Genomic DNA, 16,015 nt, shown 5'->3' on the forward strand with positions numbered 1-16,015 from the left:
GGCGCCCGGCTTCCTGCAGCGTGGGCGGAGTCGTACTGTCACTGGAGGAGGCGGAGATGGACAGGATGCTGCCACTCCTCCAGTGACTGCAGCCTAGAGTCACATATATCCTGAGTGTGCAGGCGCGTTACCTCCACACGGAGCACTGACAGAGGGCGCTCCTCCTCTGCTGCGCCGCCACCACCATGGTCAGGTGCAGGGGGGTTATATATGTGCTGCTGTCTGCCTGTGCATTGTGTTACGTATGTGAGAAAAGGTAAGGGACTACAGTTCCTAGCATGCCCCTGGGAGGAGGGGCCTCTGGCTGGGTGTATACACACTATGCCTCCCGCAGTACTGGGACCAGCCTGGCTCTTGTACTGGTCATGGTGGTGGAAGACGTGTCTGGCTGGAAAGCTGTGACCAGTGCTGCATTACATCAATGGTACCACATGACTGCCTGTGTCTCCGGGGCCTGCACGCAGGTAACCATCGGAACACAGGGGCCCATTTATTAAGAATCGCATTTTGCAATGCGATCAGGGCATGCAGTACCGCCCATGATCGCATTGCAAAATGCGATCATACCGGTCGAATGTATGACCTGGCACATGCAGGGAGACGGGCTCCGAAAAGAGCCAGTCCCTGCGATGTGGCCGGAGCGCATTCCGGCCTGCTGCGCATGCGCAGTCCCGAGGACTGCACATGAGCGGCGCCCATTGCCACTTCTCCCTGCTGATACCGCTTCTCCCCAATGCATGATCGGGGGGTTGGGCAGTAAATGACAGAGGCGCTATGCGCCCCCTGTCATTATCGGCGCTGCTATCTGCAAGATAGCAGCGCCGGTAGCCTGGGCCATGTATGAACGGTCAGGTCCCTGACCGTTCGGCCCGCTGTAGCTGTCGATATTGACAACTACAGCCTGTTGCTGCCCTATCCCCACAGCAGGGACAGCGCTGTCCCTGCTGCGGTGGCTGCCGGCTCCAGGCCTGCACGCAGGAGCTCGAGATCCCGCGCATGCTCTGTGGAGCCGCCCGGGACTGACACACAGCGCATCAGCACTAGGCTGATGCGAATACGGACTCTAGTGGATAGCGCCGGAGGGGGGAGTTAGCGCTCCCCCTCTCCAGCCGATGAGATGTTCATACATCTCATCGGTAGTGCTTCCTGCTTCGCCTCGGTAAAGAGCCGAAGCAGGAAGCGTTATAGCGGCACGTTATAGCGGCAGTGTAAGGGATATAACACCATAAAAACCATTCAAGTGGTGTTATGTGTACATGCCAGGTGATGGACTGAAGACAGCAGGTAGTATAGCACAAGATAGTGACCAGACTAAAGTACAATGCTAGCAGCAGACAAGAAGGGTCATACTACAATTAGAGGTCAGGGCAGGCAGCAAGGAAGATCCAGAAACTGTTGCTGTGGACATTGGGGGTCATTCAGACCCACTCGCGAGCGGCAGTACGCTCGCAAGTGGGATGATGTTCCCCACTGCGCATGCGCACGACGAAGGGAGCTCCGTTGTGCGCATGCGCGAGACCCGACGAGCGTAGGACTTCCTTCGCTCGGAGTGTCTCATCAAAGGGGGCGTGCTGTCGATGGTGAAAGCCTACCGTCTGAAGCCGGCCCCACTGACATCACTAGTGATGTCAGTGGGAGTAATTTTGGCTCTGATAGAGCCAAAATCACTCCTGGCCTTGTGGTTAAGAAACCCAACCGCAGGCTTTTACTCGCATTTCCGATGGTCGCGATGGTCAAGACCATCGCGACCATCATTTTGCACGCTCGTATATGCTGTGGGTGGTGACCCACAGCTATACGAGCTTCCAGGAGGACGCTCCATATTAATGGAGGTGGGCCCTGATTCAGAGCGAGCGCTCTGGTCAGAGCGTCCGGCTGTGAATCAGGGACATTGTACAAGGTTACGTCAGCAAAATCCAATTACAATCCACCAAAAATGCAGGATACAGTAACTGGATAGCAAGGAACCATAACCAGCACTACTGATTAGACTTTGTGACAAATGTAACGATGACCTTAATAATCTACATGCATTTCTTTATATCGCTGAGTAAAAGCAAACCTGCCAATTCGGGGCACTACTACAGCGGCCAGGGCATTACAACTGGGGCCGCTACTAATGGGAGCATTGCTGAAGGGGTACCACTGCTGTGGACATTATGAGCAAGTGCCACTACTACTGTGGACATTGTACAAGGGACACTACTACTGTGAGCATTGTATTAGGGGCACTACTACTGTGGGCATTGTACAAGGGACACTATTACTGTGGACATTGTACAAGGGACACTACTACTGTGAGCATTGTATTAGGGGCACTACTACTGTGGGCATTGTACAAGGGACACTACTACTGTGGACATTGTACAAGGGACACTACTACTGTGGGCATTGTATTAGGGGCACTACTACTGTGGGCATTGTACAAGGGACACTACTACTGTGAGCATTGTATTAGGGGCACTACTACTGTGGGCATTGTGTATAAGGGGCACTACTGTATGTCAGAACATAAATAAGGGACACTACTATGTGGTGTAATGTGAATCAGGGGCACTATGTGCGGTGTAATGTGAATAAGATTGTGCACTGTGTGGTGTAGTTTGAATTGGGAATACTATTGTGTGACCACGCCCATTTATTTTGAGACCTTACCTTCAGCATGCCTCCCAAATCCCTATTTTGGCGACAAAGTGTCCCAGAAGGGGGGGGGGGAATGGTGAATAGATGACATGCGCACGCATGCGGCATCTATTGACTGGAGAAAGGGACTGGGCATGTATCCAGCATGATTGAAATTACGGTGCGGCGCTCGGGATTATGGCTTTTCCCATGAGACCATACCCCTTTCCTTTGTCGGGTGCACGCACCTTCGGCGTGTGCAAATTCCGCCAGGAGGGCGCCAACATGTATCTTCGCTTACCAAAAATATTAGGCTCGGGCCGGCCCTGAGAATAGCAGAAAAGTGGTCCTAATTGAGAATGTCAGCAAAAAGTGAGAGTTGGAGCTTTAGATTACGCCCATGTCCTCTTTTTTTTTTTTTTTTTTGCCCTGCAATTTGGCATGCAGCAACCAGTAACAGTTCTCCCCGGCCATGCCAAATTTCAGCCCGGTAACTTCTTTAGCTTTTGAAGTGTAGCCCCTTAAATACCAGGCCCCACCCTCCGGAATTCTCTATCGAGAAATCCGTTGTTTTAAATGCAGCCTTAAAATAAGGGCACAGCCGTGACTATATATATATATATATATATATATATATATATATATATATTTATTTGCGGTGTCTCTGGCACTCTGACATGTAGTTCCTTGTATTAATGCGTCGGTGCCCTCCGTGGGTAAATTGCCCTTGTATAACCAGATGGAAATAATGGCGGCACTCTAGACGGCCTGCAAAAACTTCACACTTTACCCCAAATCGTACTCCAACGTTTCGGGTACATGCCCGTCATCAGGGATACAAATACAGTGAACCCATACACATGTATGTGTGTGTGTATATATCTATAATATATATATATATATATATATATATATATATATACCCCCACCCATTTGGTAATCAGTCCCGCAACTTCACTCACCTGGTCCAGAACCATCCATGGACCACACTCGGTAACATGCGCCATGTGTATTTATATCTGTATGGGTTCATTGTATCTGTATCCCTGATAACGGGAATGTCAAAATATATAGCTCCAAATATATAGCCCCGCGCTTTAGAAACAAAATAATAAAACTATAATAACCCAATAATAGAACTCTGATCTATATTGTTGCCAATCTTTCCAGCCGCAGTAATTATAGTTGCTAACCAATAACATACAAGAGAGAAAGGGGGGAAATCGACCGCGCTTAGAGAAATGTGCCCAATATGAATGTAATATACAGTGTGTGCCACATATAAAGCTTGGTAAAATAATCTAACAATATGAAAATAATGATCAAAAGATGCACTAATGATAATAATAAATAAAATAAGTTGCTATTTCATAGAAAAGCTCCAAGCATACAGTACATGTTGAAACCATGAATAGAAACAATAAACACAGAAAATGAACACTGAATTACTATACAAAGAAATAATCACAACTAAGACTGACTGCTAAGAGCTCCTGAATAAAGCCAAATGATTTTTGTTTGCGTTATACAGCCACGTCCGGCTGTTTAAAAACAGTTATTGATCCAGATTGCACTATTTATGAGAATTCATTGAAAAAGCAATCAAAAGATTTCTATATCAGATCACCAAGTACCTTATTTAATGTATCCGTGTGTATAGTTTAAAAACCCGCTGTTTCCATAATCCTTAGAGTAAGCGAGACCCTGTGTCGTTTATATTTTGCTGTACCCTTCAAAAAGAGTTAAGTGTCACTTTTTGCATGGTGCGTTTAAATACGTACACTAGTGTTACCTCCTTATTTAATAATCCAAAAAATATTCTCACTATTTCTTTCAGATTGTGTTAGTGGCTCCACTCAGTAATTAGCCAGCGTGTAGGTAAAGTAACACCGTTGTGTCTGATTAATATATATGCACTTTGGCAGGAATCCTGCTGGAGGCACACATGTGGAATGCGAATATATATATATATAATCTATAATATGCGTATGTACTGTATGTCTGCAAGTATGCATGTGAGTGTGTGTGTCTATAGGTTTTTGTGTATATCACTCTGTATATATGTTTGTGTGGATATTTGGGTCTATGTGCACTGACGTATGTGGGTATATGTGTTTGTGGTGTGTCTTGTGTATGAACATGTAACTAGGGGCTTTGGTGCCCAGGGCAAGTTGAAAAACGCCCCCCCCACCCAATTTATCTGACCTGGACCTATTGCCCAGGGTCACTTAAAGGAGCATGGGCCTAATGCCCACCTATCAGTGCCACATGACTAAGGCCTGATTACCCTTACAGGCCTAGTGGCCGACAACCTGGTGGTCTAGGGGCGGGTTAATGATGGGTCTCCCTGTCTGCTGGGAGAGGCTGCAGTGGGGAGCTTCGTTAGCTCTTTTACTTTCCCACCACTGCACAACTCTCCTGTCCTCAGCCACATTCTATTACCACTGGCCAGCGGTCCTCAGCCACATTCTATTACCACTGGCCAGCAATCCACAGCCACATTCTGTTACCACTGGCCAGCGATCCTCGGCCACATTCTGTTACCACTGGCCAGCGGTCCTCAGCCACATTCGGTTACCACTGGCCAGTGGTCCTCAGCCACATTCTGTTACCACTGGCCAGCGGCAGTGCCACTGGAGCTCTTCCCCTTGAGCTCAGCATCTTCTGGCCTCTTCTGCAGCTGCTGGAGCTCTTTGCACAACATCCTTCTCCGTTGCCTTCCACCCAGTGGCATCAGACGCTGCAGGCGGGGCCAGCCACGACGCGGCAAGCTGCTTTCTATTGGCTCCCGGTCCACAAGCAGTGTTACCCACCGCTGATCCATGGCCTGTGCAGGGAACAGAGACACTGTCCCAGCACTGGCCAGAGTCCCGCTGGGGACACATCTCACTGAGTTGCAGGACGTCAAGCGCTGGCATAATTTCACACTGTACTTTACCCTGGCCGGTGGCTCCCCCTGCTGCCGGACAGGTCATGGCGCCCAGGGCATGTGCCCCGCCCTCGTTATACCACTGATGAACATTTTTAATTGTGAGTGTGTGTATAGATCTAAATATGCATGTGTGTGTTTGATATGGATGTTTTTGTGTATGTTTATGTCATTTGAAGCCATGTTTAGAGGATGGGTGTTGTGAATGTGTGTGCTGTTTCTTGTATGTTTTTGTGTATGCGTGTCCCTTTTGTGTATGTTTTTGTGTTTAGGGTTGAATGCTGTATTGTAGGTATTTGCAGTGTGTATTTGTGTGGAGATGTCACTGGGAATGGCTAGTGTATGTGTGTTTTTTGCATTTTTGTGTGCATTGTGTTTCAGTGTGAGTGGTCTGTGGTTTTGTGCATGTTTGTTTTTGTGTTTTCTTGCATTTCTGCTTTTGTCTGTTTACTGTGTTTTGCATTTTTCTGTGGGTGTTTGTGTGCTTTTAATTTTTGGGGTGTGTTTTTCTGAATGTAGGTCTGCAATTGTGTGCACTTTTGTGTTTGCATTTTGAGTGTGTGATTGTTCGTGAATAGTGTTGTGCATGTTACTTGTGCAGTTATTACTCTGTGTTTGCTTTTATTTCTGTTTTTGCACTTACTGCTGTTTATGCTTTTCTATGTGTGTTTGTGTAATTATATTATTTTTAGGAGTGTCTTTCTGTTTGGGTTTGTATGAGATTTTTCATTTATGTTTTTTCTGTGTGGTAGGCTTTTGTATTTTTTATGTCCCATGGTTGATTTTATTTGTGTGTTTTGTGTATGTGTTGTGGTGTATGTTTTTTGATGCATACTTGTCCATTCTCCTGGAGGTTCGGTTTAGGCACTAGGAGCAGGGATGTATCTATAATGGGTGCAGGGTGTGTGGCGCACACGGGCCCCCAGGTCCAGGGGGGCCCGCACTGCAGACACTGCACCCATATTATTTAAAACTTACCCCTCCGAGGTCCCGCGCCGGGTGTCAGCGTTGTACAAGAAACCAGAAAATAGCCGCCGCGGCCATTTTTCTGGCGTTTTGCGCATGCGCAGTAGACTCCTGGCACACTAGTGCAGAGTCTACTAATGCTCCGGTGGCTGGCTACCCGTGGGAGTTGGCTGCCGGCCGCCGGGAAGAGAGGAGGGGGTCCCGGATGGGGAATGCACACGGGCCCCCTCCTCTCTTAAGACGTCCCCGACTAGGAGGGAGGGTTAGGTTTAGGAAGCAGGGAGGGAGGGGTAGGATACCTACTGACATGTGTCTGTAAAAGATTCCCAAATTTTGGGAAAGTCTCTCTGCTCCCAGTAAAGTGAGCAAATCCCCAACATCCAGCTGACTGTGGAATGGATGGAACTTTTTTCTTGACCTGATCCGCTATAAATCGCATCATTGCAACCCCGCCCCCTGTGTCACGAAGCCCAGTAAAACGTCACAGGGATGGGGCCACGTTGACATGATTTATGCCTTTCTGCCCCCTCCTCCTTCCAGACCTTACAGACTGACACTTGCCAAAGTTGGCAAGTGGGTTTTGGTGCGTTTCTTGTGAGTTGTGCTGTTTTTGTGTTTTTGAGTGTATAGTTTTGTTTTTCTGTGGGGTTTTGTGTGTTTAATGGGTTTATCTGTGTATGGGTTGTGGTGTGTTGTTTTTTTGTGTTTGTGTTATCTGAGAGTGTACTTGCACAGTTGTGTGCTAGCATCTAACATATTAGTGTGTGTTGTGCACTTTCATAGTGCTTGTTTGTATCTGTGCTGTTTTTTGTGTGTGGTGTGCATTTCTATGTGTTTTTTGTGTGTCTTTGCATTCATGTTTACATGTGTAATCTGCTTTTTGTATTTTTGTTTGTGTTGTCTTCTTGCATTTTTTGTTGAGGGTTTTTTGTTGATGTGCAGGATTGTACTATGTTTTGTATTTGTGTGTGTGTGGTGTTTTTAGTGTGTGTGTGTGTGTGTGTATGTATGTATATATATATTATATATATATATTTTTGAGAGTGTGAGGAGTGTTTTGTGTGCATTTGTGATTTGGCTGTGTATCTTTCAGTTGTGTTTGTGTGGTGCATTTTTTTGTGTGGCTGTGTGTGCATTTGTGCGTGGTCTGTGTAGTGTGTGTTTTTGTATGTTTATGGGTGTTTTTTGGTATGTATGGGAGTCTGTTCTGGGTGTTTGTGGTGTGTTGTGCATTACATATGTGTGCTTTTGTGAGTATGTGTTGTGTGTGTTGTTGAGGCTATCCAGGCTACCTGGAGGGTCTATGATCAGGATTTTTCTACCGCACCATCCGCGTCCAACCTGCGTTCCGGGACTGTCACTTGTGCAGCGGTGTGAAGGTAGTAAGGTGAATGCCTGACTACCCCTGCATGGCAGCAGGATATGGTCATCATCCAGTCCTCTCACACCCTTCCTCCTGACTCTTCTCCTCATTATGTCCCCCTTATCCCCTATAGATCGAGTGAGCAGGACCCTCAACCTTTTGTCTTCTCTACATCATTTTGTTGATTGCACACTGTAATTATGGATTTATGCAAAACTTTTCTGGTCTGTAATAATCTGTACTTATTGTCAGGTGTATTTACTTTGTTCTGCATTACGGAACCTTTGTGGCACATTATAAAAGATTATGTATTTATCATTTTGTGCAAACAAATCTTTAAATACGTTCCAGATCTAACCCAGGGGCGAGGTTACGGCTGCTAGGAAGGGATGAGGGTTAGATATGATGCAATAGATTATACCACAATGTATACAGGGATTTGGGAAAGTCCCTCCGCAGAGAATGTGCGCTAAGTGTGTGACAGACAATATCCGAGACTGAAATGATGGTGAATGAGGAACACAAACATATTGAGAAAACTTGTACAAACACAATTACTAAATGCAACATGACAAAGCCATTCTCCCAGTGACCAGCGTGTGTGCGTAGTCGCACAAACCACTGACAACCAGCATAGTAATAACAATACGTCTGCGACAGACACAGGTACGACAAGGGGCAGATTCAATTAAGAGCGGTGGCAACTATGCCCCTAAACTCCCAGTAGCGATGTTCAGCATGCGGCCTATGGAGGTGCGAGCGGAAATCAGCTATAGTCACTGGGCAGAAAATGTGCAGCTCAAGCGCTTACCCGACTCCCCCTCCCCCATCTTTATGATACTGTCCTACAGCTACAGTCTGAATATACTGCAGTCACTTGAGCTGCTGTGACATCACTGGCTCAGACCATATACAAGCTCACCAATCCACACTGTGTTTCTGGAGAGCAAGCCTGTTACTCCACTAAAGCAGCACCTCCCCACAAACATGGCTGCTGCAGGTAGAAGCGCACGATGGATACAATTGGTTGAATATAAACCTTTCAGTTATTTCTGTTACACAAGCAGGCAAATAAAATATATATTTTTTTCAATGATATGTACAGTTATACTATATAGCAGAGTTTATATGGTCAGAAGAACATTCTTAGGGCCCCATTAACTATCGAACAAACCTAAATACCAGCGGCATATTTTTAGTATCGCAGTGATGCAAACGAATACCACTGGTATTCACCATTACTGACCTCACAGCCGCCATCCAGCGACGTCCTCCTCGTCGGCAGGGTCCTGCGTTCAGCTGCTGGCAGTCTATCGCTGCCATCGACGGACTTCTATGTCATGTGCAAAGGTCAGTCTGCGCATGGCTGTTTCACCCGGTGGGGACCTGGCAGTGCCTGATTTGATTACCGCTGTTTAATAAATACGGATGACAAATGGTTGTTAAATTGGGCCCTTAGTTTTAGTGACATCTGGGGCCTTCATCAAAGTGTGTTAGAGTTCCCACTGATATGGCAATTTACTTCATAGCCCATCACCAGGGCGTGTTCTTATCACACCCCTTTTCCCTGCATCTGACCCCTTCATAAATAGCCCCCAAAATAACATTCTATGGGCCTCATTTGTCAACGAGTTTTATCAGGCCCGTCGCTGGGTGTCTGCACACAGCGCCATCCCGTGCTTTCCCTCCGCCCGCTCCTTCCCTGCGTCCTCCCCCCTCGCCTTTTATTAATACCTGCGCAGGTGGGTGGAGGGCGGGGTTTTCTCCACAACGAGTGATAAAACTTGTTGCGTATGATAATAGTGCTCCAGCCAATCAGCTCCCAACTGTCATCTGTTTGAAAAATGACAGTTAGGAGCTGATTGGCTGGAGCACCATTTATCATACGCAATGAGGTTTATCACTTGTTGTGAGTGATAAGACTTGTTGATAAATGAGGCCCTAAATCACCGCCATACGCAGTGAAATAGTGGTAAATAGGCCACAAGGTCTCGATAGAGAACGGTTAGTCCTATTCACCTTCATGAGGTATATGTGGCACAATCCTGATAAATCACAGATGCTGTCAGCGCTGTGTACACCGTCCACTACATTGCTTTGTATGGCAATTAAATCCGGCTGAATAATGTTATGCTATATATACAGAGATGGTTCCCAAGCACAGTGTGATTCTCTGACTGGACAGTAGGGGGAGCCAGAGGCTAATCCACAAATTCAGGAATTGTCCCCTGTGTAGTTTCCAGTAATCAGCATTTTTGTTGGATACACTTTACAACTTCTGAATGGTACACACCATACACTGTCGGCCTCTTGCAGTGCGATTCTGAATGGTACATACCGTACACTGTCTGCCTCTTGCAGTGCGATTCTGAATGGTACATACCGTACACTGTCGGCCTCTTGCTGTGTGATTCTGAATGTTACACACCATACACTGTCGGCCTCTTGCTGTGCGATTCTGAATGGTACATATCGTACACTGTCGGCCTCTTGCAGTGCGATTCTGATTGGTACATACTGTACACTGTCGGCCTCTTGCAGTGCGATTCTGAATGGTACATACCGTACACTGTCGGCCTCTTGCAGTGCGATTCTGAATGGTACATATCGTACACTGTCGGCCTCTTGCAGTGCGATTCTGATTGGTACATACTGTACACTGTCGGCCTCTTGCAGTGCGATTCTGAATGGTACATACCGTACACTGTCGGCCTCTTGCAGTGCGATTCTGAATGGTACATACCGTACACTGTCGGCCTCTTGCTGTGTGATTCTGAATGTTACACACCATACACTGTCGGCCTCTTGCAGTGCGATTCTGAATGGTACATGCTGTACACTGGGCCTTATTCAGATGGGTCGATGGTGTGCTCTGCGCACGCGCAGTGGCTCACTACAAAAGGGGCAGCTGTCGATGTTGATCGACAGCTCGCCCCATTCCCAAGCAAACGCCTGCCGTTTGTGGGCGGCCCCACTGACATCACCAGTGATGTCAGTGCGAGAGCTTCCGGCTCTGTTAGAGCCAGAAGCTCTCTGGGGCTTGCGGCCACGAGACAACACCACAAGGGTCTCATCGAAAGCGCGATGGTCTTGACCATCGCAACCATCATCCTGGCCGCTTGCAATAGCTGTGGGTGACCACAGGAGGCCGCACAAAAAAAACGCCCAGATTCAGAGCGAGCTATCTTTCAGGGCCACTGTCGGCCTCTTGCTGTGTGATTCTGAATGGTACGTACCGTACACTGTCGGCCTCTTGCAGTGTTATCTGAATGGTACATACCGTACACTGTCAGCCTCTTGCTGTGTGATTCTGAATAGTACATACCGTACACTGTCGGCCTCTTGCAGTGTGATTCTGAATGGTACATACTGTACACTGTCGGCCTCTTGCTGTGTGATTCAGAATGGTACATACCGTACACTGACGGCCTCTTGCAGTGGGATTCTGAATGGTACGTACCGTACACTGTCGGCCTCTTGCAGTGTCATCTGAATGGTACATACCGTACACTGTCGGCCTCTTGCAGTGTCATCTGAATGGTACATACCGTACACTGTCGGCCTCTTGCAGTGTGATTCTGAATGGTACATACTGTACACTGTCGGCCTCTTGCAGTGAGATTCAGAATGGTACATACCGTACACTGTCGGCCTCTTGCTGTGTGATTCAGAATGGTACATACCGTACACTGACGGCCTCTTGCAGTGGGATTCTGAATGGTACGTACCGTACACTGTCGGCCTCTTGCAGTGTCATCTGAATGGTACATACCGTACACTGTCAGCCTCTTGCAGTGTGATTCTGAATGGTACATACCGTACACTGTCGGCCTCTTGCAGTGTGATTCTGAATGGTACATACTGTACACTGTCGGCCTCTTGCTGTGTGATTCAGAATGGTACATACCGTACACTGACGGCCTCTTGCAGTGGGATTCTGAATGGTACGTACCGTACACTGTCGGCCTCTTGCAGTGTCATCTGAATGGTACATACCGTACACTGTCGGCCTCTTGCAGTGTCATCTGAATGGTACATACCGTACACTGTCGGCCTCTTGCAGTGTGATTCTGAATGGTACATACTGTACACTGTCGGCCTCTTGCTGTGTGATTCTGAATGGTACGTACCGTACACTGTCGGCCTCTTGCTGTGTGATTCTGAATGGTACGTACCGTACACTGTCGGCCTCTTGCAGTGTCATCTGAATCGCCCACTTACTTACTGTCAATAAAACGCGCTGAATGTAGAATTAGTTATTTTTCAAACTCACCAATTTTTGGTTGGAAAATAAGTTGGCAAAGCAGGAATACGGTATTAATACGTGATACTAAGATGATGAACTACTTACCTGGCGTGTGCAGGGACCAGCTGCAGCGGAGTTCCCCTGCCCCACGCTCTGCAATAAGATGCACTGGGGGAGGAGAAGTAGGGCTTAATTATGCCTCACAAAAAAGTTATTTCACCTGGGGGGGGGGGAATTACCCCGAATACACTGACAGACGCCCAGCAGGGACTTTATTTTATACTGTGTGTAGATTGTCTTATTTATTGATCAGTTCATGGATCTTTTATCTATATATAGTTCTGCTCCATACTTATATTGCTAGAGGCAGGATGCATCAAGGAGAAAAATGCGGTCAAACCCCGGAGTGTGACACCGGAGGGGCTTCTGTATCATAGACCCGGAAGTTCCTCCATCGCAAAGCGCCACTCTTACCGACAGAGCGGTCCTTTGCGGGGATAGTCATACATTCCGGCGTTACCAGTGCGATCCTGCTCTATGGATTTGTTTCTGTACATACTGTGTTTTATATTCTGTTCGCCAATATTATGCTATGATTGTGATGTATGCTTATACTGACGTTTCATTTGTTATTTTGTTATATGCATTTCTTTGTTTTTATTTATTTTATTTTTACAAAACTTCGGTAAAAGTACCCGATTAAAAATACATTTTAAACTTCTTAAAATAAAAAATCCCGACAAATTCTGACCAGGTTTTGGGGAACAAATGTGTCAGTCTATTAGTTAATGTGACGGGTATGAGAGGAGATGGGTTTCATGCTGGATTAATCTATATTTTAGTATTTCTGGCTATGTAACTGATTGTACACGGATGATAGTAAAGTGTCACCTAAGGGGCCCATACACCTGAGCTGAGATTCCCCGCTCTGCAGACATTGACCCGATCCACAGATCGGTGATCAATACCGCTGATCAGCGGAGGTCAATGACTGGCGATCCGTCGGCGGATTGGGGAAATCCAACAGGTTAAAATTCCCCGATCCACCAATTCCGACCATTTTCGGGTCAGATTCATCAGGGAATTGATGAATTGAGAATTTTCAACATGTTGAATATTCCCGATCCCCCAGCATCAATGTGGGCAGAACGGGACAATGCGGCAATCCGTCACAGAAGTATGGGGGCCTTTACATTGTAAGAGGACAAGGACAGCCGGACACATATTTACTGCATTATCAGCGGGAACTGGCATCAGCTGTTTTAGCAGGAATGTAGTTATGAGACCTGCGGCTGCGATGCCGCCGGTCTCAATCCCGACACTGGAAGCCCGACAAGGGAGGAGCCTACCTTAATCAATCCAGGAGGACGACCGCCCAAACCAGGTAAGTCAGGGCGCCCTTAGTGTTTGCTGCGGGGGGCAAGTGTTAGCATTAGGTTTTCTTGGGGGCGAGGTTAGGGTTAGGCACCCCTATGGGGGAGGGTTAAGGTCAGGCACCACTTGGGGGGGGGGGGTTAGTGTTATGCACGAAGGGGGGAAACTTAGGTTTAGACACTAACGGGCAGGGTGCGGGGTGGGGAGGGTTAGGGTTGGGCTACAAGAAGGGAGGGTTAGGGGGAGAAGGGTGGGGGTAAGTATATTTACCCGCCCACTGTCGGTATCTTGACAGCCGGCATTACATACCGATTCCTTTTAGCATGCCTTATTAGCAAATCTGTGACAGGGCATGCTGGGATGTGTAGTTCCACAGCAGCTATAAAATGATAGCTGGAAGCTGATGGGTTGGTTGCTAGGGACAACGTCTCCCCTTTAGAAGGTTGGATAAACCTCAGGATAACACATGGAAGCGGTTCTATTACAGTTGTTTGTGTATTTTCTCACAGCGCTATCGTAGTACCACAAGTACCATAAATAATGTTCCTGGGGACGTTGTCATGATGGAAGAGTTGGGGCCTTTGACTTATGTTGCTCCCAAATCATAGTACACCAGAGATGATCACCGGTCATTAGTTCTATACACCAGAGATAATCACCGGTCATTATATGTATACACCAGAGATAATCACCGATCATTATATGTATACACCAGAGATAATCACCGATCATTAGTTCTATACACCAGAGATAATCACCGGTCATTATATGTATACACCAGAGATAATCACCGGTCATTATATGTATACACCAGAGATCATCACTGGTCATTATATGTATACACCAGAGATCATCACCGGTCATTATATGTATACACCAGAGATAATCACCGGACATTATATGTATACACCAGAGATAATCACCGGACATTATATGTATACACCAGAGATAATCACCGGACATTACATGTATACACCAGAGATAATCACCGGACATTTTATCTATACACCAGAGATAATCACCGGACATTATATCTATACACCAGAGATAATCATTGGTCATTATATCTAGACACCAGAGATAATCACCGGACATTATATCTATACACCAGAGATAATCACCGGACATTATATCTATACACCAGAGATAATCACCGGACATTATATGTATACACCAGAGATAATCACCGGACATTATATGTATACACCAGAGATAATCACCGGACATTATATGTGTACACACCAGAGATAATCACCGGACATTATATGTGTACACACCAGAGATAATCACCGGACATTATATGTGTACACACCAGAGATAATCACCGGACATTATATGTGTACACACCAGAGATAATCACCAAACATTATATGTATACACCAGAGATAATCACCGGATATTATATGTATACACCAGAGATAATCACCGGACATTATATGTATACAGCAGAGATAATAACCGGACATTATATGTATACAGCAGAGATAATAACCGGACATTATATCTATACACCCATTTTATTGTTTGTTTTTTTATTATTACTTCCGTAACAGTAGAATTGGTAACTGGAAAACTTTCTTTTATGTCATTGTCACACCTAAGTAACCATTGGCAACGCTGATGCTGGATTATGTTACTGCCCTGCCTCAGACAACACCATGAGGCCTTGTATCAATACCGGCACTGATTCACCTCCTGGTCTGACTCATATACGGGCGCGTTACCAATTTACACACCAGCAGCTTATACCAATAGAGTCAGTGTGTTCAGATTTGACCTCAAGGTTGTGATTGTGCTTAAAGAGGCCTTCCATCTTCTAGCCTCCATCAGTGCTTCTCAGCCTCGCATTTATAGCATCAGTGGAACCTGCGATAACACAAAGCTGCTCACTGCAGGAGACAATGAGAAACAATGTTGCCATATACTGACAGGTTGCACTGTGATAATACTTTTTGCTGATATTTTATAGCCTACATTTACCATTTGTTACTATTCACATTTATATATGTGCAATGGTGTCATTTCTTAATCCACACCTGGGGGCTTATTCACGATGTTAATTATCGGGGTCCGAAATTAACTCACTGCAGCTACCGGAGCAATTCATCATTGCTCCGGCGCGGTGACAGCTGATGCAAAATCAGCTGTCCCCACGAGTGGCTTTACTGCTCCTTTTCGGAGCAATGAATCTTTTCACTGCTCCTGTCTGAGCAGTGACGGGACTGCGCATGCGCGATCTACAGGTCACCTATGCGCAGGAGAGCCTCGACGTCCAGCGGAAGGAGCCGGACAGGGGCGTAGGGATCCAAAAGGATCCCTCATCGCAACCAGGACCTTCTTCCCATAGAGAAGGAGCGGGTTGCGGTCCCGGAGCAGGAGCCATCTGAAGATGGCAAATGCTCCCGCAGTCCAGCTCCGAAAATATTATATTTTCGGGGTTTGATGAATTCTGTCCCCATACTAGTCTATGGGGACAGCGGGCCATTCCGCAAATAGAAGGTAAGCAGGAAATATC

This window comes from Taudactylus pleione, unplaced genomic scaffold (assembly GCF_031769625.1).
Source record: "Taudactylus pleione unplaced genomic scaffold, aTauple2 ptg000027l, whole genome shotgun sequence".
In the NCBI taxonomy this organism is placed as follows: domain Eukaryota; kingdom Metazoa; phylum Chordata; class Amphibia; order Anura; family Myobatrachidae; genus Taudactylus; species Taudactylus pleione.